This window comes from Bos javanicus, chromosome 1 (assembly GCF_032452875.1).
Source record: "Bos javanicus breed banteng chromosome 1, ARS-OSU_banteng_1.0, whole genome shotgun sequence".
NCBI classification, from domain to species: domain Eukaryota; kingdom Metazoa; phylum Chordata; class Mammalia; order Artiodactyla; family Bovidae; genus Bos; species Bos javanicus.
Window position 1 is genome coordinate 116,954,496 of NC_083868.1, and position 24,417 is coordinate 116,978,912.

A 24,417-nucleotide genomic window follows, 5' to 3' on the forward strand; every position below is an offset into this window, starting at 1 on the left:
GCTCTTGCTTGATAGGGTCAGGTTCCTCCCACCTTGAGGAATTCTCAAGACTCCTATTCCATTCTCTATGAGATGGTGCGAGCCGAAACTAACCCCAAAGCCCTTGTATAGTGTCAAGCACATTGTATGTGCTCAAGGAAATGTTGGTTAAACCTGATTATCTACTCAAATCTGATGACTTAAAGCCAAGGCAGTGGTAATGGGGCCGGGGTGTGTGTGTGTGTAGGGGGGGGGGGGGGGTGCGGGTAGCGGTGGATATAAGCCACTGGGGACAGGAGACTAGTTCTTAACTCGTGACTCTGACCTGTTAGCACTTCCCAAGGCAGCTGAGGCCAATTCAGGCCGGTGGTTTCCGGATTCTTTACTCAATCTGAGCAAGTACTTTTAGAGAACAGGTCCACCAAGAAGCGTTTCCCGACCACCCCCTGCACCCTCCCCAAAGGACTTCTCTTCCACTAACACCTTGGGTGTAACTTCAAAGCTGAACTTGCCCTTGGGATATAGGTATCTGTCAAATCTAACTTCCTTGGTTGAGAAATAGTTATCTAACTTTGTTATGAAAATTGTCAAACCAAAATGCAGAAAAAATAGCATAATGAACCCCCAAGTACTCATCTCCCATCTGTGACAATTAGAAAAGTTTTGCCATTTGTGTTTAATCTCTCCTGCCCCCAACACAGTTACATACACTGGAAAGGACGGTGTTGTTCACTGTGGTGACTTGGGTGCACAGCATGGAAACTGGCATGTGGTGGGCACTCAAAAAGATGTTTGTTAGCTGGTGGGATGGATGAGTAGATGTGGGTGAATAGGTGTGTGGATAGATAGATCACCAGTGGTATTTTGGTGGTACCAGGTTGAGAGATGTAACCTCAATTCTTCCCTTGAAATACCTAGGCAACAGTCTCCAGCTGGCCTCCACAAAGGAAAAACTTTTGAAGCACTCAAAATCATATCTGACCATAAAGATTTTAAAATCAAAGTGAGTTAATAATGTGTCCCTAGTGTTTGGGGAAAAGGGAAAAGGAGAGTTCTGTTGATCTCCCTTCTTTTTCCCTCCCTTGTTTTGAGACAGTCTGGCACGGATTCTTTGGCCCTTTCAACATTAAAAAAAAAAAAGTGAAATTAAAAAAAAAATAGCTTCCATAAGCTGTGATACTTCCTCAAAACTCATCATTTCGCTACATGGACTTCTCATGGATATCTGGTTCCCTCACCCTGACATTTGTACCTGTCACAATCTGCCACCACCTACCAATCCAATTTTTTCTTCTTAATCTCTCACCCCACTTAGCTCTCACTCGTATTTCCAAATATGAAATTCCTGGGCCCTTCACTTTCTGATAGCCACCTAAGGACAGTCCTTAGAGTCGACTCCTGTATGAAGCCCACCTCGAACTCTCTTTTTTTTTTTTAATTTTTACTTATTTATTTTTAGTTGCCCTGGGTCTTCTTGCTGCATGCGGACTTTTCACTAGTTGCAGTGAGGAGGGGCTCCTCCTGGTTGCAGTGAGTGGACTTCTCACTGCAGTGGCTTCTCTTGTTGCAGAGCACAGGCTCTACATAGGCTCAGTAGTTGCAGCTGGCGAGCTCTTCAGCTCGGGCTCAGTGGCCTGTGTTTAGTTGCTCCATGGGATGTGGAATCCTCCCAGACCAGGGATCAAACCTGTGTCCCCCACGTTGGCAGGTGGACTCCTATCCACCACCACCAGGGAAGCCCCCACCTCAAACTCTTGAGGCACAAAATCATCTTTTGATTCTTTCAGTACCCTTAACACAGTTTTCATTCTCATGTTTTTCACCAGTTTTATTGAAAAAATAACTGACATCCATCACTATACAAGTTTAAGGCATACAGCATGATGGTTCAATTTACATATATTGTGAAATCATTACTGCAATAGGTTCAGCTAACATCCATCCTTTCATATAGATACAGTAAAAAAGGAAAGAAAAAAGGGGGAAATTTTTCTTTTTGTAATGAAAACTCAGGATATACTTTCTTAACAACTTTCCTATACACTATATGGCAGTGTTAACCATAGTCATCATGCTGTACATTACATCCCTAGTTCTTATTTATCTTATAACTAAAAGTTTGTATCTTTCGACCACCTTCCTCGGTTTCCCCATCCCCCAATCCTCTGCCTCTGGTAACCACAAGTCTGATTTCTTTTTCTATGAGTTTGGTTTTGTTTTGATTTTGTTTTTAGACTCCACATATAAGTGAGATCATACAGCCTTTGTCTTCTGTGTGATTTATCTAACCGGGCTTCCCAGGTGGCTCAGTGGTAAAGAATCCACCTGCCAGTGCAGGAGATGCAAGAGACATGGGTACAATCCTTGGGTTGGGAAGATCCCCTGGAAGAGGAAATGGCAACCCACTCCAGTATTCTTGCCTGGAGAATCCCATGGACAGAGGAGTCCAGTGGGTTACAATCCATGGGGTCGCAGAGTTGGACATGACTGAGCATGCACATGCGTCTGATTTATATCACTTAGCATGATGCCTTAGAGTTCCATCCAGATTGTCACAAATGGTAGGATTTCCTTGTTTATTTAATGGCTGAATAATATTCTACAACATCTTTATCCATATGTCCATTAATGAACACTTAGGTCATTTCCATGTATTAACTACTGTAAGTATAGCTGCTATGAACTGGGGATATAACTGCTATGAACTGGGGGTACAGGTATCTTTCCGAGTTAGTGTTTTCATTTCCTTCAGATATATTCCCAGAAGTGGTCATTCTCTTCTTTTAATATCGCATCATTTATTGGCATACTTTCAGACTTGCCATACAGAATAGTCTTGTTCACCATCCCCACCTTACCCTCTCACTCTCCTTCCATTCCAGAGCTGATCTTTAAGCTCACTAAGGCCAGTTAGCCACAGGGTCTCTGCTGTGACTGAATTTCCATCACAATGCTGGTTAGTACAGCAGGTAGGCACAGATTCTTTATCAAATAACAAGAGTCTCATTCGCTACTGTTCCTGTGGAAGTGAAAGCTTTAGTCACTTAGGGCAACCCCATGGACTATAGCCCTCCAGGCTCCTCTGTCCATGGAATTCTCCAGGCAAGAATACTGGAGTGGGTAGCCATTCCTTCCTCTAGAGGCTCTTCCCAACCCAGGGATCAAACCCAGGTCTCCTGCATTGCAGGTGGATTCTCTACTATCTGAGCTACAGGGAAGCCCACTGTTCCTATAAGGGGCATCTTATCTTTTTGGTTAATGACCCTCCCTTCCCTAGGCCTGGGAACAGTTTGTACAGAACATGAATTACTCAGAGAACACCAGGGGCTCCCCAGAGAGGCCCCAGCTTAGGCCTCAGCCTAGCAAGAAGAGATGGGAGAAGGCAATGGCATCCCACTCTAGTACTCTTGCCTGGAAAATCCCATGGACGGAGGAGCCTGGTGGGCTGCAGTCCATGGGGTCACTAAGAGTTGGACACGACTGAGTGACTTCACTTTCACTTTTCACTTTCATGCATTGGAGAAGGAAATGGCAACCCACTCCAGTGTTCTTGCCTGGAGAATCCCAGGGACGGGGGAGCCTGGTGGGCTGCCGTCTATGGGGTCGCACAGAGTCGGACACAACTGAGGCAACTTAGCAGCAGCAGCAAGAAGAGATGAGTTCAGGTGCCTGACGAAGTTTAACACAACTGGTGAGGAAAAGGGATTGAATGCAGGCAGAGAAGGAGGAATTATAAGCCATTTAAAGCATATGGGACTTTATCCTCCAAGCATGAAGTTAAATCTCTAGGGCTGCTTTTGTGGGTTGAGGCATGTTTAGAAATTTGTAAAAAGGGGCATGACCTTTTTTGTTGGGTCACATCCAAGGACTCCTCAAAGATCCCTGAGCCACAGGGATCTTCCTAGCTGCTTCTGTTCTTTCTGCTAGTCTTGGTTTTTCAAAATTCTACAAGGAGTCCCTTGTAGTTCATAGTTGAGTCCTCTTTTGTGTTCTTGGATGAGGTTCCTTTAAGACAGCTCACAGGCTGGCTTTTTCTCCCTGCATTTAGTCTGTAGGAAATGCACATATGTCCTTTGCCTGTACACACTCTGGGGCAGGCATTTTCTCACCAGCCTTATCTCCTTGCCCACATGGACACATTCTGCAAGTCACAGTTCTTCACCTTGAAAGATCTCAACTCTAGGTCAGAGACTACTTCTTTGGGTTCTTGCAAACTGCAGCAGACAGAGGCTAAATGCCCAGGCCAGTGATCCCCTCAAAACTCTTTTCATGAGGCTTGAGGGGAGGAATAACATTTCTTGGGAGAGAGAGACATGATCATATTCGCCAAGCAGATTTCAGAAAATGAGAGTAGAGAATGGCTAGGAGCAGAAGCAAGGTGCTGGCCCTCCAGAAACAATGGTCCCCTTATCCTCATTTTACAAATTAGCACTTGAGGCTCCGGAGGTGAAGTTAACTGGTATGAGGCCATTGAGTTAGCAAGTGGCAGAGCTGGGGTCAAACCTGGATCCCTCTGACTCTCCATTTATTGTCAGTGTGCTACCGTATTAATTACCATTTATGTAACACTTATAAAAGTGAACCTCAGAAGACAGACCTTGTAGAAGAGAAGCAAAACTCCCGACAGCTCACTCTGGCATAGTGCATGCTTCCACTCAAGTGGAAAGGAACAATTCTCAGTGTAGTGCCTGTAGGTGAAGTAATTAAAGTTGCTGGTTTTCCCCATGGGACTGAGGCTTGCCCAGGTGTATGTATTACTGTGTTGTGTTAACAGATTGTCTAGAGGCAGTCTTGCTTATTTTCAGTTTTTCTTACATCCCCATTACATTTAAATGTATTTATCTCATGCCTGGTTCTGAATCAAAAAAATAAAAATTCCCCCTTTCTTTTAGGCTCTTAAAAATAAGAAAAAGGAAAATAAGAATGATTTGAGAAGGAATCAAAATAGAGGATAAGAGAAATGAGGGATTCATCTGGGGACATTCCAACCAAATGAAGTTTTTAATATGGTCTTTAGGCTGTTCAGAGAAATGTAAAGAATACAGACATAAAGACTTCCTAAAGCAGTATTGACAATAGAATTATATTGCTATTCTAAATATATACTTTTACATTTTCTGGCAGCCACATTAAAATTGTAAAAATAGATAAATTAATTTTAGTAATACTTTTGTTTAACCCAATATAAGCAAAATATTGCATTTCAACATGTGGCCAGTCTTTGAACTGTGGTGCTGGAGAAGACTCTTGAGAGTCCCTTGGTTGGATCTCCTTAGGAAATCGGTCCTGAATATTCATTGGAAGGACTGATGCTGAAGCTGAAACTCCAGTACTTTGGCCACGTGATGCAAAGAACTGATTCATTGGAAAAGACCCTGATGCTGGCAAAGATCGAAGGTAGGAGGAGAAGGGGATGACAGAGAATGAGATGGTTGGATGGCATCACCAACTCAATGGACATGAGTTTGAATAAGCTCCGGGCATTGGTGATGGACAGGGAAGCCTGGCATGCTGCAGTCCATTGGGTTGCAAAGTAAGACATGACTGAGAGACTGAACTGAATGAGATATTTTGCAGTCTTTTTCATTTCAGACCAGCCACATTTCATGTGTTTGGCAGGCACATATGCCTACTGGCTACCATATCCGTCAGCCCAACTCTAAAGGGAATGTTTCAGTCCTCATGAACCTGTAACGTGTGGGATCTTAGTTAAATCACTGAGAAAGCAGGAGAGTTTCCAGGTTAAAAGAGCAAAAAATAATGGAAGGAATTAAAGATGAAAAAGGTCAGAAAGTAAAGAAGAAACGTAAAGACAACTTGGGAAGACAGTGGATACCCAAAGAGCACTTAGTAGCTCAAGAGACAGAAGTGTCACAGAGGGAAGGACCTGGAAAGAAAACTCTGGGGACTGAAAATCAAGGGATGAGATAGGTTGAGTTTTGAATTACAAAGCTGAACCAATGACAAGGCTGAAGATTTTACCTCATTCACCAGCAAATTGGTGTCTGCCACATTTACAAAAAGGACAGCTAGTTGATTTCTACAGAGGGACCGTGGTGCACAGGGCAGGATCACATACCCAGCTTTTTGGCACCAGAATCCTATTTTATTCCTTTACCCAGAGCTGTTACAGCAGACAAATGCTACACAAACTCAAGAAAAAGTTCAGTAGAAAATCAGAATGCTAGGGACTTCCCTGGTGGTCCGGTGGTTAAGACTCCATACTTCCAATGCATGGGGCATGGGTTCAATTCCTGGTCAGGGAACTGATTCCACATGTGGTCAAGAAATAAAACAAAAAAAATTAAAAAAAAGAAAATCAGAATGCTAATTATTGACACACTGGAATAGCCCTTTCCAGGGACTGAAATAGGGATAGCGCCTTATTCAGATCACCTCCAGCTAGTTTTCAAGTTTGTTGTAAAAACAAATTAGCAAGCAGAAGGTTGTTTTAGTAAGCATAAAATTAAAGCAAGGAGAATTGAATACTCTCTGGGGAATGTTCACAGAGTGCCCCATGGTAGAACTCACCGACCTTGTGACAGGAATGGGACACGTGCCACACCTCAGCCCAGGGGTGCCTTTGGAGAATTGTTACTGACCAATGCTTGTATGGGGCTTCCCTGGTGGCTCAGGGGGTAAAGAATCTGCCTGCAATGCAGGAGACCTGGGTTCCATCTCTGGGTCAGGAAGATCCTCTGGAGTAGGAAACGACTACCCACTCTGGTATTCTTGCCTAGAGAATTTCATAGAGAGAGAAGCCTGGCAAGCACAGTCCATGGGGTCACAAAGATTCAGATGAAACGGAGTGACTAACACGCTGTCCTCTCCAATGCTTGTATTATTTACTCTATAGCAGAGATTTCTGGGCATCCAAAATTTTTTTTTTTTTAGGTTTGTTTGTTTTATGTTGGACTTGCATAGTCACTTCTGGACTCTAGAAAAACCTGCCTGAACTGGGTCCACATTCTCAAGTGACACTAATCTATTGGTGTGGAGGCAGACCTGCCCTTTTGAGTGTAGCCTGTTGTTATAGCCCCAATTGAGCAGCTCCCCGCAGAGGGTGGCTCACCCCCCTGGCTCCTGTAGCTCAAGAGAATGAGTTCCTTATTATATGGGGACATCTGCTAACGAGGGCTGGCTTCAGCCATTTCTGTTGAGAGAGACATATACAGAAAGAGAAGTTCATTTTCAGTTATGTGATTCTTTGGTTACTGCTTTCTTGGTGTTAATTAGTCAGAGATCCAGCCTTCATCATCTATTACTTACAGACTATAACTCATCTGTTAGGATGTTTTACATCTGATGAAAGTGAATCTTACAAACCTATATTTATTCTATGATGAAGTATTTCAGTTCTCAGAGAATTCTTTCCCCAGTTCCAGGGACATCCTCTTGTACTTCCTTATATACCTGCTACAGTCACACAGATAACATGGAAGGCAGAATCTGAATATTACACAAAATATCTTGACAGATTGAAATGATAAACTAAATTAAATGGATCAAATTTCATATAAGAAGAAACTCTTTTCCCCCACCTACTAGACATATCAAAGACTGTTTGGTATCTACTGTTTGTTAAATCTAAAGTTTAAATTCTAAGGAATAAAACATAAATGCTGCCAACTCTTTGATCTCAGTAGCATTTGGGGAATAGCAGTGCACAAATCAATTACATGAATCCTTTATATAATAGCATTTTTTAATTAATATTGCTAAACCATTGCCCAACATTCTCACCACTGTGCCTTTTTCCAAAGCTGTTAACAAATCATAAAATTTAGCAATTTGATTTTTATCTTCCTTCATATCTTCTGCTCACCCTCTGGCAGAGTTGCTATCAATCAGCCAAAAAATGTCAGCAAGAAGATGGAAGAAACAGAGTTTCTGCTTAGTTTTCAAATAGGAAAACCAGGGCTTGACTAATCTAGAAGTGGCCACAAGAGATCAGATAAAGTCAATGGCCCAGGCCACTCCTTCTGCCTGCCAAGTGTGCTTAAACTTGGTCCTCCTCCTAGCTCTTCCCCCTCTCTGTTCCTTACCTGCTAGTCTCCACCCTCCTTTTCTGTTCCAGTCTATGCTTTTCATAGCCCCTCCAGCCTCTTTTTTACTGACACTCAAAAAGGACTCGTCCACCTCCTCAATTCAAGATGTTCATCACTGCATCCCTAGCTGGCCCCAGTTTCTTCTTTGCAGGACAGGACCAGGTGGCTGAGGTTACAGGGGTCAGGACAGAAGGGAGAGCAGCTCTCGGCTATAGTTGTGGAGTGTGGAATTGCAAACTGAAAACAAAAAGCGTGTCTTAGAAAGAGAATGTTGCAAATGAAGATGGAGTCAAATCAGCAAAGGAGCCTGGAGGAGTCAGGAGCTGTTGGTCCAGGTAAACAGAAAGTGGTTGTGATAATTGTGGGAGACAAGGAGCACTTGAGTGCTTCTTCAGATAGACAGCAAACATCTCCCAACATTTCCATGTAGAATCACTGCATAGCTCTACCCACTCTTAAAGGCCTATTGCTTCTTTCTTGCCCAAACTTCTCAGATTCATCCAATTCTCAATAATCCCTCAGCTACAGCTTTAGTCTAAGCCCTGAACATTTCTTGCTTTGGATTTTCCTTATAACCCAATTTGGGTCCTTGCCCCGATTCTCTTTTTGAAACCCAACACAAGAGGTTATCTGTTTAATTTTTCAAAAATCCTCATCTCACCATGCCAGTCCTTGCTTTAAAAAAACAAAAACAAAACAAAACAAAAAACCTCTTTGCTGAATTCCTGCTACTTTAAAGATTCAACTTAATCTGAAAATCAAGTTGTTTTCACAATATGCTGAAGGGGTCAGGGCTGACATGGGTTAAGTCTGGGAAGTCAGTTGAGGCATCGTCCAGGGGGGCTTTTATTTCCTCTTCTTTAAAGTGGAGGATTCCATTCCTGAGCAGTGGGAGCATTGCAAGGGGACACAGTGAGTATGGAACTGCTTAAACCAGTCTGACAGAGAAGTCATTTTCAACTCCACTGCCTCGTGTACTTGAAGCTTATCAATGCCCCAGAGATGGAGCCTTGGGGCATTCTGATTCACTCTGGGGTAAACCAATAGGTAGAGAGAGGAAAAATAAACAGCATTTTCATATCCACACCACAGAGAGATCAGCAGAGTCCTGGAAGAGCCTGAGTTCCTCATTCTTACAAGGAACTATGGACAGGATAGATGAGCAAAGCCAGTATCTTCCATTGCCAGTATGCTATGGCATTTCCAGGGAGAGGAGTAATGGAAATAGTAATATATGCCACAGTGGACCCGTAGCTGCTCCCACCTAATAATGAAAGAAAGAAACAACAAACCCCAGTGGCCCATTTAGAACAAACCATATTCAGCCAGGTCCAGCAGACAAGAAGGTATGACCAGATAGCCTGTGATTATTTGTCTCTAATTGTCTTCAAAGGTCAGTGACGTATGCTTAGCTGCCAAGATAAGTGGTCTGGGCCAGTTCATCCCTAAATCTGTACAGAGACCTTCTCAGATCTGGATTTAAAGCCCAGAGCACTTGAGAATCCTGAATAAGCAGGTAGAATTAACTCATATACTAGCTCAGTGATACCCACCAGATCAAGCCAGTAGATCTTTGGCTTCATCTACTTGGGAAGTGTGTTAGTCACTCAGTTGTGTCTGACTCTTTGTGACCCCATGGACTGTAGCCTGCCAGGCTCCTCTGTCCATGGGATTCTCCAGGTAAGAATACTGAAGTGGGGTGTCATTCCCTTCTCCAGGGGATCTTTGTGACCCAGGGATCAGACCCAGGTCTCCTGCATTGCAGGCAGATTCTTTGCTGTCTGAGCCACCAGGGAAGAGTTATGCTCAAGAAATTCAATTTGCTTAACATATATTTATTGAGTATCTATTATGCACCAGATACTCTACATGTTGTGGTTACAACAATGATATGACTGAGTATATGGCACTTACAGAAGAGACAACCAACCATGCAAACTAGTATAAAATTGCAACTGTGACAACAGCTTCAAGGAGAAGGACATGAGTTCTGAGGTTCTGGAAGGGGGATTTCCCATGGAAACAATCCTTAGGTTGAGATCTAAAAACTGAATAGGAGTTGTGCAGTCGCTCAGTCATGTCTGACTCTTTGCAACCCCATGGACTGCAGTACGCCAGGCTTCCCTGTCCTTCACCATCTCCTGGAGCTTGCTCAGAATAGGAGTTAACTGAGCAAAAAGATGGAAGAATGTTTTAAAGAGGAACAGCATGTGCAAAGGCCCTGTGGCTAGCAGGGCTGAAAGAAAGCCAGTATGCTTGGACAGGGGCAAGAGAGGGGAGCTGGTGTGAGGTGAGGTTGGGAGGTGGAAAGGACCACAAAGAACAGTATAGGTTATTGAGCTGTCCTGTCTTTCTCCAATAGGAAGTTCAGTTCAGTTCAGTTGCTCAATCATGTCCAACTCTTTGCAATCCCATGGACTGCAGCATGCCAGGCTTCCCTGTCCATCACCAACTTCTGGAGCTTGCTCAAACTCATGTCCATCAAGTTGGTGATGCCATCCAACCATCTCATTCTCTGTCGTCCCTTTCTCCTCCTGCCTTCAATCTTTCCCAGCATCAGGGTCTTTTCCAGTGAGTCAGTTCTTCTCATCAGGTGGCCAGAGTACTGGAGTTTCAGCTTCAGCATCAGTCCTTCCAATGAATATTCAGGACTGATTTCCTTTAGGATTGACTGGTTGGATCTCCTTGCAGTCCAAGGGACCCGAAAGAGTCTTCTCCAACACCACAGCTCAGAAGTATCAATTCTTGGGTGCTCAGACAATTTGCTCATCAATTCTAAAGTGCTCCAATAGGAAATGGGAAGCTATTTAGTGGTTTTAAGCAGAAGAGTGTCCCAATCAGATTTCCATGGTGAAGAGATTACTTTGTCTGCAACATAGAATGTATATTGGAAGGGAAGTGGGCTGAGTGGATGGGGGAGAAGACCAGTCAGTAAGATAAACTGCAAGCCCAAGCAGGTGTTTGCTTCTGTCAGGCTGAAGGGGTAGAGATAAGCGAGTAGACTTGAGTGATATGTGAGAAAAAGCTGAGCAGAACTTAGTTATGATCAAATATGGGAGGCTGAGATTGAAGAGACAATCCAGAATGATCCCTGGGTTTTTGGGTTGCTGAACAGGCTTGATGGAGGCAACAGTCACTGAAAAAGAGAAACTAGGAGTAGAGCCCCATTGCTGGTGCTGGGTGTAGGGCTGTAGGTATAGCAATAGGATGATGAATAGGAGGTCATGTGACATGCCACATAATATTAACACCTGACTCTTGGTATTCACATCCTTATGCAACCCCTTTCTCTTGTGGGTGACTGGACCTACTGCTTTACTTCTAATGAATAGAATAAGGCAAAAGTGATGGAATGTCACTTCTGAGAGTAAATTACAAAGAGACCACTATCTTCCCCTCCCTCTCCTCTCTCTCTGAATTCTCACTCTGGGGAAAGTCAGCTGCCATGCTATAAGCAGCTTTATGAAGAGGCACCAGGGTAAGGAACTGATGTCTGTGAGCGACAGCTAGTGTGGATCTGAGACCTACCAACTGCTACATGAGTGGGCTTAGAAGTAGGTCTTCCTCTGTCCTCCTGGGCTGACTGCATCCCTGGCCAATGCCTTGATTTCAGCCTCCTGAGAGCCTGAGCTAGAGGAGCATACTCCTGCACACCCAGATTCCTGACCCACAGAAACTATGAGATAATAAATGTGTGTGGTTTGGGGTTTGGGGGTAATTTGTTACTCACCAATAGATAATTAATACAGGCGACCTAAATAGATGCATATCTTATATGAAAAATATTAAGTTGAAAATTTGATATAGATCAGGAGCACAGAAAATTCTGGACTAAAGTTATAAACTTGATATGCATGCATCCGGCGAGGCAAAGTATAAAATGGAGGAGGAGAGATTATTGAAACAAGTCTAGAGGATCTCCATAATGTACTGGCAAGAAGAGAGAGCTGATTTTGCAAAGGAGACAGAAAAGGAACAGCTGCAGAGATGGAAAGAAAGTTAGTAGAAAGTTGAATCATGTAAGTCAGTACAAGACAGTATTCCCCAAAATTAGGGAATGGTCAAGTAAGAGAAATATGAAATACTGTTTTAGGTATGAAAGTAATAGTTCACAATTCCAGCAAAAGTACATGGTAGGTCTGGAAGATAGAATAGTATGGATTGAGGTTGGGCGATAACAGAAATGGAGACAGAAAATTCTTGACAGAATTCGACCTCTGAAGGTGAGAAGAGAGATCAAGTAGGAGCAGAAAGTGGATTATGATTGTTATTTTGTTTTTAAATGAGAAGACATATAAATAAAGCAGGAAAGACTCAGGCAAGAGAAAAAGGAATATACAGGAAGGAAAAAGAAATAGTAGAAAGTATAAGCTTCCTGGAAGGCAAAAGGGGATTCTCCTTAGATGGGAGGTAAAATAGCTCTGTTATTAGACCAGGAGACCCACAGGACAGCTGCAGAAATACTCAGGAGATTAAGAAAGTTTCTATGGGAGATCCTACTTTCCCAGTAATTTAGTACAAGGAGGTCAGGGAAGAAAAGAAGGCAGGTTGAAGGCTTCAGGAAAAGAGAAAGGCTTGAGACAGCCCCTGTGGAAATGGACAAATGAGAGATAGGACTGTAGTAAGTTTTTGTGTAGTGTGAGGACCTGTTCAAAGTTAATGACCTTGAACTTATAGTGGAATCAATCTGCCTCATTGGGTAATACTCAGATGCTTGGATGTAGGCACAAAGAAACAGACAATTGGGTTCAGAAGTGTAGGCAAGTGGAGGCAACAGAGGGACTAGGAAGTCTAGCGGGGTAGAGATGGAAATAGAGAAGTGTAGGGCAGAGAAGGGAGTCTAGAAATACTGCTCATGAACTCCCATCATAAGGGAAGTTAAGAAAGGGGAATGTTGATGAATTGGAAGATAGCAGAGGACAGACAGTACCAATAACATTAAAGAAGGGCTGGTGGGAGAACAGTAGAATAAACAGCAGGAAGCAGGGGAGGTTACAGTAAAGCAAAGAGTACTCAGGTTGATAATTTTGGAGGAGTAATATTACAGGTAATGATAATATCCAGGGACTGTACGTGGGAGTGAGTGGCTGGCCAAAATAGAGAGGAAATCATTGAAGATGAAGAAGATCATCTGAGTGGCCATGGTGATGGACAGACCACTCACCTGAACATAGGTGTCATGCAGATTGATCAAGTCTTGGGAGAAGGGGACAAAGAACTAGCTTGTCCCATGGAGTGGTGGGCTTTTTACTCATTGCCAACGTAGAGAATGAATGAGAGGAACCCCTGCCCAAGTAGATATCTGCAACAACAGGGGGGAAAGTAGGAGATCTAAATGGCATGAGTTCAAAGAAGCAGGGTTTTAACAAGATAGTGGAAATATAATGTTGGGGAGTTAGGGACTGCAGCAGGCACTGCTTGATATCTTTATCCCTCTTCTCCCTTACTAAGAAAATCCTGATTTTGTTCCAGGCTGCAATATGCCAGCAAGTATAGATTTCCTTCCTAGATTCCCTTGCATCAAAAGGTGGCCATGTGGCACGCTTCTAGCCAATGAGACCTAAACTTAATTTCACTAGGCAATCTGAGAATGTTTTTGCTTTCCTGATGCAGGCACCAATCCTTAGCTCTGCCTGGAATTCAGATGTGATAGCTGGACTGCAGCAGCCATATTGTGACAAAGAGATTACAACTATGAAGAAAAGGCAAAGATGATCACAGAGCTGTGAGTCTGGGTTTTGACCAGCCACCAAACTAATACAAGTAGTGATCTATATCCACATTTCTGATTATGTGAAGAAAGATGAACCCTACTTCATTAAGCCAATTAGTTGAGTTTGTATTATTTGTAATAAACTATGGAAGAAAATAGTAATCACATGAGAGGACTCTCAGGGATGAAGACAGCTTCAGCAAGAGAGGAGGCAGGAGGTAAGGGAGTGCTATAAAAGAAATTGTGCAGGTAGGGCAATTTGCTAGTTATGGAGAAAGGATTCAAGAGGCCAAGATGGAGGAGAATGAGAAGGAGATGAGTGCAAGTCTGGGACAGAAGGATGTACAAAGCTTCATGAGAATGATGGTGGAAGGGGATCAAATGACCATTTAGGCATAGAGGTGAAGGCTGCACTTTGGACCCTGACCAAGGAAAACAGAAATGAAAGCCTTGATGGATTTTGATCTCCAAGATTCTGAGGGCAAAAACCTGTGTAACCTTCTTAGAGGGATTACCAGGTGTGCGGGTGAGACTATCATCTTTCTATCCTGAGTTAGGTAAGAAAAGAGAAATGTCATCCTTCTGGCCTCTCTAGAGAATCAACATGCAGGTTCAAAGCTGCATAATGAAACCTGGCAATTCTCTGGATTCCTTCCAGATCTCCCTAGGGGCAGGAACAGAAGCTGCTCTGGGGAGGAGGAGGGACTGCTGGCCACAGGGCCTGCCAGGACTAAGTGAGGGAGGCATTTTGCCCTCTCCTCTGGTAATTGGCCCACAGGGTTGGTTATCTCCCTTGGGAGGTTGGTGTTCCTCTCGAGAGGTCCTCAGAGTCCCAAAGCAGAGTGACATCCATATTGCTATAGCAACAGACTTGCCCCTGGAACCGTGGGTTCATGGCAAAATGATCAGGGCTCTCCTAAAGGTTCTGGTGTGGGTCTGACCAGGATGCAGGCCAGGTGAGCAGCCATGAAAGCCTGGCATCAAGAATATTCAGGATAGGAACTCCACCCCAAACAGTCAAAAGCTTAAAGAGTCTGAGAATGAGTATAAGCTAAACCCAACAGGGACCACCCAAGAGTCAAAAAGAAGAAGCACAATCCCGTCACCAAGACTGAGGGACTTTCTTATGACAAATCGGAGGGGAGAAGGGGCTGGTAATGAGAATCAGAGAAAAAACCAAAGCAAAAAGGGCTGAGTGTGTGACTCCTCGTCACTGGCTGCTGGCTGCAGGGCACGGTGACTGAGCTGCACTAATGTTCAGGGATGCTGGGAGGAGAGTGGCTGTCCCCAGCCCTGGTCAGTCATGGATGGCTTGCCTTCCAGACTCTCTGCAGACTAGACCCCTTTGCTCTGAGTTAATGGAGGCTGATCCTGATGGTGTTAGGACTCCATCCTCACCTCCTGCCTCAATTCTTTGATCTGGCCGGAATTCTCAGTATCTCATGTAGAGCCATAAAACTGCCACTGCCACCCAGATATCTGGCCAGTCTCTACCATTAGACTCGGTTCATAATTTATAATATAGATCTCAGCTAGGAATAGATCTCCAGCTCTCTAGGCCGAGACCTAGCAGAATATAAGCTCCATTAGGGAAGGGTCTTTGAGACTTTATCACTGTATTCCTAACACGTAGCACACAGCCTGTCACACAATAGGAACTTAATAAATATTCATTGAATCATGGGTCACTGACAACCTTCCCAGCCCTTGCCTACACCCCAGGTTACTGGACGCTTCTATGGGTGGCTGCCGTCAGCACCATCCTGCTTCTTCCAGAATGGACGCTCACAGAACCAAGACCTTTCACCATCACTGACAGCACCTGTGACCAGAGCTTCCTGGGGTGGTCCACCTGCAGAGACTTTTGGACACCAACGCTCACCTGGACTAGGACAAGATTTCAAATGTCCCTTTAGCCATTGCAGTGGTAGCATCTGTGTCCCTTCCTTGGTGATGACAGCATTAGTCCCCTGGCCTAGACCCGCTCCGACCCAGCCTGCTTCCCCATCTCTGTCAGCTGAGGACTTGTCATCCTTCACAGTCAAGGCCTGCGGAGTCTCTGAGAGCTGTAACAGTACTACAGATGACCTTGAAGATCTCCCAGCTACAAAAGCCTAGGAGTAAAAATGAGGATTATGGTAACGTAATTTTACTGATTCACAATTGAAGAAATATACAGTTTCTTACCTAATACACTATCTAAAAGCATATAGTAAATAGTAAAATAGTATATATATACACTATTGAAATTCTATTATATTATATAACAAATATTTAAGGGCTTCCCAGGTGGCATTAGTGGTAAAGAACCGCCTGCCAATGCAGGAAACATAAGAGATGCAAGTTTGATCCCTGGGTGGGGAAGATCCCCCAGAGGAGAGCACAGCATCCCACTCCCGTATTCCTGCCTGGAGAATCCCATGGACCAAAGAGCCTGATGGGCTAACAGTTCACAGGGTTGCAAAGAGTCAGACATGGCTGAAGCAACTTAGCATGCACACACAGGCACACACAAGTTTATTCATGTATTTGTTAAACTGGGGATTTTTTTTTTTTTTTTTTTTTGCCGGTATCTCCCATTGGAATGTAAACTCCATGATGTCAGGAACTCTGTTCATTATTTTTAAAACCTTTTATTTTACATTGGAGTCTAGCTGATTAACAATATTGTGATAGTTTCAGGTGGATAGCAAAGGGACTCAGTCATACATACACATGTATTCATTCTCCCCCAAACTTCCCTCCCATCCAAGCTGCCACATATTGAGCAGAGTTCCCTGTGCTATATGGCAGAATCTTGGTGGCTATCCATTTAAAATATAATGATGTGTACATGTCCATCCCAGACTCCCTAACTCTCCCTTCCCCCAGTTCCTTCCCTCTGGTAACCATAAACGAACTCTGCTCATTTTGTTTACTCCCTAAATAGTAGGTGTCTAGTTAACTGTTGAACAGATGAATAAATTACTTCTGGATGCTCTCTGAGTGGGCCCTCTGTGCACCTGGAACCCAGTTCTCTGGCTGACTTGTAGAACACCCATTTTCTTCTTCATCTGATCCATCTTCTCCTGGGCATGTGTGTGTAGCCATTACCTCCGACATTCACTACCATAGTCAAGGGTTGGTTGCTTCACTTGCTATCAAAATGGCCAGTTCCATCTCCCACTCATATCTGCCAAAACCACGCTGCACCGAGTTTGTTCATCTGGGCCCAGGCCTGCCCTACCATTGTCCCTGATAACAACACCAGCGCAAAGATGCCTGGCTGGGTTTCCCACTGCGGGGGAGGCAATCTCTACCCCCACCTTTTATATTGCCCACATCCCAAACAAGGCTGCCTTGAATGAACTTCCAGATATTTTTTCTAAAAATAACCCTTTTGATCTTTGTAGTCAGCACCCCTTGCCTAGAAATCTGGCCTAAACCCATCTCAGTGGCAGGCATAGCATTATACCTAGGTCTTGGTATTGGACCAAGCTGGCAGACATTGTCTTTTTTCCACTCTGTGACTTTTATCCACTCAGGGCCCTCAAGGTCTCTTCTTAGAGCCCTGATGACAAAGGCCTCTGCCACCACCTGTCCCCTAGCATAACCTGACATGTCTGAATCTTCCTGTGGGCCCAGATAGCAGTTAGACTGGCCACAACACAAGGAGTTTGGGTCTTAGGCTGTGGATGATGAAGAGCAAGTGAAGACTCTGGAACAGGAGGTTATCTTGAAGAACCAGTGACTTCAGTTCAATTCAGTTGCTCAGTCATCTCTGACTCTTTGCGACCCCATGGACTGCAGCATGCCAGGCCTCCCTGTCCATCACCAACACCCGGAGCCTACTCAAACTCATGTCCATTTGCATCGGTAATGTCATCCAACCATCTCATCCTCTGTCATCCCCTTCTCCTCCTGCCTTCAATCTTTCCCAGCATCAGGGTCTTTTCCAATGAGTCCACTTCGCATCAGTTGGCCAAAATATTGGAGTTTCAGCTTCAGCATCAGTCCTTCCAATGAATATTCAGGACTGCTTTTCTTTAGGATGGACTGGTTGGATTTCCTTGCTGTCCATGTGACTCTCAAGTGTCTTCTCTGACACCATAGTTAAAAATCATCAATTCTTCGGTGCTCAGCTTTCTTTATAGTCCAACTCTCACATCCATACATGACTACTGGGAAAACCATAACTTTGACTTGATGGACCTTTTTTGTAAAGTAATGTCTCTGCTTTTTAATATAGCTGTCTAAGTTGGTCATAGCTTTTCTTCCAAGGAGCAAGTGTCTTTTAATTTCATGGCTGCAGTCACCATCTGCAGTGATTTTGGAGCCCCCAAAAATAAAGTCTCTCACTGTTTCCATTGTTTCCCCATCTATTTGCCACGAAGGGATGGACTCTCCAACACCACAGTTCAAAACCATCAATTCTTCGGCACTCAGCTTTCTTCACAGTCTAACTTTCACATCCATACATGACCACTGGAAAAACCATAGCCTTGACTAGACAGACCATTGTTGGCAAAGTAATGTCTCTGCTTTTGAATATGCTATCTAGGTTGGTCATAACTTTCCTTCCAAGGAGTAAGTGTCTTTTAATTTCATGGCTGCAGTCACCATCTGCAGTGATTGGGACCTCTCCTAATTCCCTCTTTGTCTCTGTCTTCTTCTTTCTCTAAGGCTTCCAGGATTTAGATTTAAAGGTATGTGATGGGGACATAGAAAGAAAGATTGTAAGGCCTCCTGGAAGTTATCAATTATTGGTTAAGAAAAACAGAGAAGAAAGGAGAGAAGGAGATGCGTTGGTCAGACTATTCTAGGCTGACCTCTGGTGAGGCCCTCCAAATCCAGTGGCCTAAAACTAGATTTCTGTCTCATTCAATCTCTTTGTCCTTCACGGGACCCTGGCGAGGCTGTGATCCTCAAGGCCCCTCAGGAATCAGGCTGACAGAGCAGTCACCATGCTGGGGTTGCCGGATGTGGTAGATGGTTACAGCAATGGTCCAGGTGTGATCACACCTCCTACCACCACCACTGCGTCCTCATGGCTGTGTAGTTCCCTCCCATGTTTGATCATCAAACTAGGAGGAAAGACTCCTGAAGCGTCCCATATCTGCAGCCAAAGGGACACTGAAGCTCATTTTGATATTAAACAAGTGTGGCAATTTGTATTGTGTCAACTTAGCTAAACTGAAACTGTGCCACCCAGATTCCCCTGCATACTTCTGAGTCTGTGTGGACCTAAAAGACACTCTGTGCACAATTTAGAGGATGGAAGGGGGGCATCTTTTGCACTCTGGGAAGGTTGCTATAGGGGTCCCCGGCACCTTGGTGGCATCCTTGCTGTAGCCCCACCCACAACAACTCCAGCTGCCACCCCATCCATCCCCCTTCAGCTTCTCTGACTCCTGAGTCTGGGGCTTGCTTCGCTCTGTGACAGGCACCAGCTGGACTCGTGCAGGACTCCTATCATCAAAGTGGGAGGTTTGGGGACACCAGGAGAAAACCCGGGTTCCAGCTCATCCTGGCTTCCCCCACTTCGCATTCAATTTCCCTTCCCAACAGTCTGCCCTGCAGTCTGTGTCCCCGGGCCAAGAAGCAGAACCAACAGCGTCACACACATGGTCCCCCAGCTCCCACTGCTCAGTCAGGTCAAGTCCCTTCCGTAAACCCCTTACTAGGTAGCTTTCTTCATGCTCCTGCCTCTCTGATCCAATCCTGACTGATGGACACAGATGCTGCTAAAAGGGCTCATTGGTTTTTCTCTCCCAGTTTTCCCTGTTTGCCCAATGTCCTTGGGAATCCCAGCCGGGTGGATGGGGATAATCAGCAAGCAGGCCAGGCATTCCTGGGCTCTCTCACTATAACCTCATGCACATTTGTTCAAGCACCCCTTGAACGTCAATAAAAATAGAAATACGGAGTTCTTTAAAATGACTGAAATAGCTCATGTTAACTCAATACCCACAGGATACACAAGGTCCAAAATACTGTATGAAAACTGAATGAAACAAGAACAGTGAAGAGTGCAGACACTAATCCAAGAGATGAGAAGGCCACCTTCCTTGCACATGTGTTTTATCCCTCATTTATTAAATACTTAATATGTTTTTGGAAATCAGCTGTTAAATGAGGTAGTAAAATTAGCTGACATTAGAGGGTTTCTTTTATACGATACAGTTTTTTAAGGTCAAAGCACTTGGAATAAAATTTGTTTTAAGCACAATATATGTTACCTGTTCTCATTTTGAGTGGTTTATGTGTCACATAGGAAATGGCAACCCACTCCAGTATTCTTGCCTGAAGAACCCCATGGACAGAGGAGCCTCATGGGCTATAGTCCATGGGGTTGCAAAGAGTCAGACATTGCTTAGTGACTGAACAACAACAATGGTTAATTCTTACCACGACCTGGCGAGCTGGGGACTGGAATAGTGATTGGTGGTATCCCCATCCCCTTGAGCAAGCAGGCACACCCACGCCCAGCTGCTGTGGGGGAAGGTTTCTAAAGGTTTACAGCTCTTCCTTTTCTCCAAAGACTTGCCTTCCGGCTCATAGGAGCTGCCCTAGGAGGTTATACCACACACCACTCCTGGGTGACTTTCAGCAGCCAATGATTGAGGGACCTGGGGCACGAAAGCCTAGCCCCTTGCCTTGGGTGCACGCATGCTAAGTCATTACAGTCATGTCTGATTCTTGTGACCCAAAGGACCATGGCCCGCCAGGCTCGTGTGTCCATGGGATTCTCCAAGCAAGAATACTGGAGTGGGCTGCCATGCCCTGCTCCAGAGAATCTTCCCGACACAGGGACTGAATCTTCATCTCTTGTATTTCCTGCATTGGCAGGTGGGTTTTTTACCACTAGCACCAGCTCGGAAGCCCAGCCCCTTGCTTGGCCTTAATGGTGGGACTAACTTTGTGGTCTAATTCATAAGCTCCCTGTGGATCACACTGAAGCTAGACCCCCTCTGAGAATCACACCCTAACTTGGCCCTGCCCTAGCCCACTGTTCCCTGTCAGTCTCTTGCGAGTCTCCCCTCAATAAATCATGTGCTCTCAAAATCTTTTGTCTGATTCTGCTGTAAGACAAACTGACCAAGAATGCACTATAGATATGCCCATTTCCAATGATAAAACATCCACAACTTCCCAGGTGGCTCATCAGATAAAGAATCCACGTGCAATGCAGCAAACATAGGAGACGCGGGTTCAGCCCCTACGTAGGGAAGATCCCCTGGAGGAGGGCATGGCAACTCACTCCAGTATTCTTACCTGGAGAATCCCATAGACAGAGGAGCCTGGAAACAGTAAGGACCTAACAGAAGCAGAAGAGATGAAAAAGAGTTGGCAACAATACACAGAACTATACAAAAAAATCTCTTAATGACCTTGATAACCACAATGGTGTGATCACTCACCTAGAGACAGACATCCCAGAGTGTGAAGTCAAGTGGACCTTAGGAAGCCTTACTACAAACAAAGCTAGAAGAGGTGGTGGAATTCCAGCTGAGCTATTTCAAATCCTGAAAGATGATGCTGTTAAAGTGCTGCACTCAATATGCCAGCAAATTTGGAAGACTCAGCAGTGGCCACAGGACCATAAAAGGTCAGTTTTCATTCCAATCCCAAAGAAGGGCAATGCCAAAGAATGTTTAAACTTCCACATAATTGCACTCATTTCACATGTTAGTAAAGTTATGCTCAAAATCCTTCAAGTTAGGCTTCAGCAGTATGTGAACTGAGAACTTCCAGATGTACAAACTGGGTTTAGAAAAGGCAGAGGAACCAGAGATCAAACTGTCAACATTTTTGGATCATAGAGAAAGCAAGAGAATTCCAGAAAAACTTCTACTTCTGCTACATTGATTATAATAAAGCCTTTGACTGTGTAGATTACAACAAACTGTGGGAAATTCTTAAAGAGATGGGAATATCAGACCACTTTACCTGTCTCCTGAGAAACCTGTATGCAGGTCATCAAGCAACAGTTAGAATGAGACATGGAACAACAAGTTGGGTCAAAATTGGGAAAGGAGTACATCAAGGATGTATATTGTCATCCTGCTTATTTAAGTTATATGCAGAGTATGTCATGCAAAATGCCGGCTGGATGAATCTCAAGCTGGAATCAAGATTTCTGGGAGAAATATCAACAATCTCAAATATGCAGATGATAACTACTCTAATGGCAGAAAGTAAAGAGGAACTAAAGAGCCTCTTGATGAAGGTGAAAGAGGAGAGTGAAAAAGCTGGCTTAAAACCCATTCAGAAAACTAAGAAAATGGAATTCGGTTCCATCACTTCACGGCAAACAGAAAGGGAAAAAGTGGAAACACTGACAGATTTTATGTTCTTGGGCTCCAAAATCACTGTAGACAGTGACTGCGGCCATGAAATTGAAAGACACATGCTTCTTGAAAGGAAAGTCATGACAAACCAAGTGTGCACGCTCCTTCGCATCAGTCATGTCTGAGTCTCTGCAGCCCACCAGGCTCCTCTGTCTATGGGATTTTCCAGGAAAGAATACTGGAGTGGGTTGCCATGCCCTCCTCCAGGGGGATCTTACCAACCCAGGGATCAAATCTGTATCTCCTGCATTGCAGGCGGATTCTTTACCACTGAGCCACCTGCGAAGCCCAACAAACCTAGACAGCACATTAAAAAGCAGAGACATCACTTTGCCAACAGAGATCCACATAGTCAAAGCTGCGGTTTTTCCAGTAGTCATGTATGACTGTGAGAGTTGGAAGACTCTTGAGACTCTCTTGGACAGCAAGGAGATCAAACCAGTCAATCCTAAAGGAAATTAATCCTGAATATTCATTGGAAGGACTCACGCTGAAGCTCTAATATTTTGACCACATGATGCTAATAGCTGACTCATTGGGAAAAAAAGCCCTGATGCTGGGAAAGATTGAGGGCAGGCGGAGAAGAGGGCAACAGAGGATGACATGGTTAGATAGCATCACCAACTCCCGGACATGAGTTTGAGCAAACTTAAGGAGATAGTGAAGGACAGGGAAGCCTGGTGCACTGTAGTCCGTGGGGTTGCAAAGAGTCAGACACCACTTAGTGACTGAACAACAACAATGAGGAAACAGAGGCCAGGAAGGCCAAGGAATTTTCCCAGGAAACATCTCAGACCTCACAGTAAGCTGTGTAAGAATGATTTGAACCCAGGTGGTCTGAGCCTGTGCTCTTTGCCACTGGTCTTCGTATGCAAAGACCTTTTCACGCGCCAGTGGAAGTTATGTTTCAAAAATTATTCTAACCCCTTTGCTCAGATGCAAAGAATTCAAAGTCAGTTGGACATAGACATGATCCTTGTACTTCCAGTTTTTTAGCACATGGAAGAGACAGTCACCAGTAGGAGGCAGTAGTCATAGGCATAAACACACAAACACAGAGCCACGTGAATATACAATCACACACATACATAAGCTCCCCCTCCACAAACCAGAAGCACATACCTATACATGTATACACACATGTACTGATACCTTACAATGGGATCCCCTACAGCTGCTTAAAAAGAATGAAGGAGACTGTATGTTCTAAGAACATGTACCTTAAATGGAAGAAACAAAGCAAAATCTGAATATTTTAGATATTTTAATCATATAAATAAATATATTTTTTAATGTCAGGAGAATTATTTTTTTTGCTTCATTCCTTTTTATGCTTCTATATAGTAGGAAGTTTAAAAACACAAGACCCAATGTATATTAATATTTTACGATGGTATTTATGTATATCAGAAAACAATAAAGGTACATGTGTAGTCTGTAGTCTGATGTCTAGCATGTAGTCTGATGAACAGAAAATAATATAAAATTGCAGGTCATTTAAGGAAGTAATAATATGAACATTAAATCTGTAGATATTCATTTGCCTTCACGTTATTGTGCTTTCTAATTACTGAATTGCCAGTCTCTGTTCTAAGCCTCTCCCTTCTAACCTCGCAAAGCTGTTCTGTTTGGCTTCTGATTCTGTAGCATCTGCTGATGGTCACAACATTGGGCCCCTGCGGCCTGAAGGGAGGCTAAAAGAAGTTGCATCTGAAGTCTTGGGTTTGAATGACTACATTGTAATTTACTAACAATGACCTCTGGCAAGTCACTTAACCTCTTTGAACTTCAGTTGTCTCACCTGTTTAAATTCAGAAAATAATTTCTACTTCACAGGATTTTTGTGAAGACAAAACAGGCTAACATTTGGATGGTACCTAGAGAAGATGAAATAAAGGAACAGGAAAGTTCATAAGCTAATAAATAGCAAGGGTTGATAAATGCAGGAGTCCTTGACCAGTCACTTGACTTGGCAACCACACAGTGCGGCCAGTGGCTGATGAAAAGAAACACAGACACTTCATCTGCATTGACCAATTAACATACTTTCAGATTTGCGTATTATTATTATTAGAGGTGGTAGTAGCAGCAGTAGTTTTGGCAGAAATATTTGAGAGTAAATTACAGCTTTCATGACCCTTTACCCCTTAAATTCACTATCATGTGTCTTTCAACAGCAAACACATTCCTTTCCACAGTAAAATGATCAGATTTAGGAAATTTAACAGTAATACAATTATTACCTAATACACAGTCTATATTCAAATCTGCCAATTGTCCCAACTGTGTCCTTTATAGAATTTTTTTGTCATTTTGGTTTTTCTTTTTTTATACTATATGAATGTGT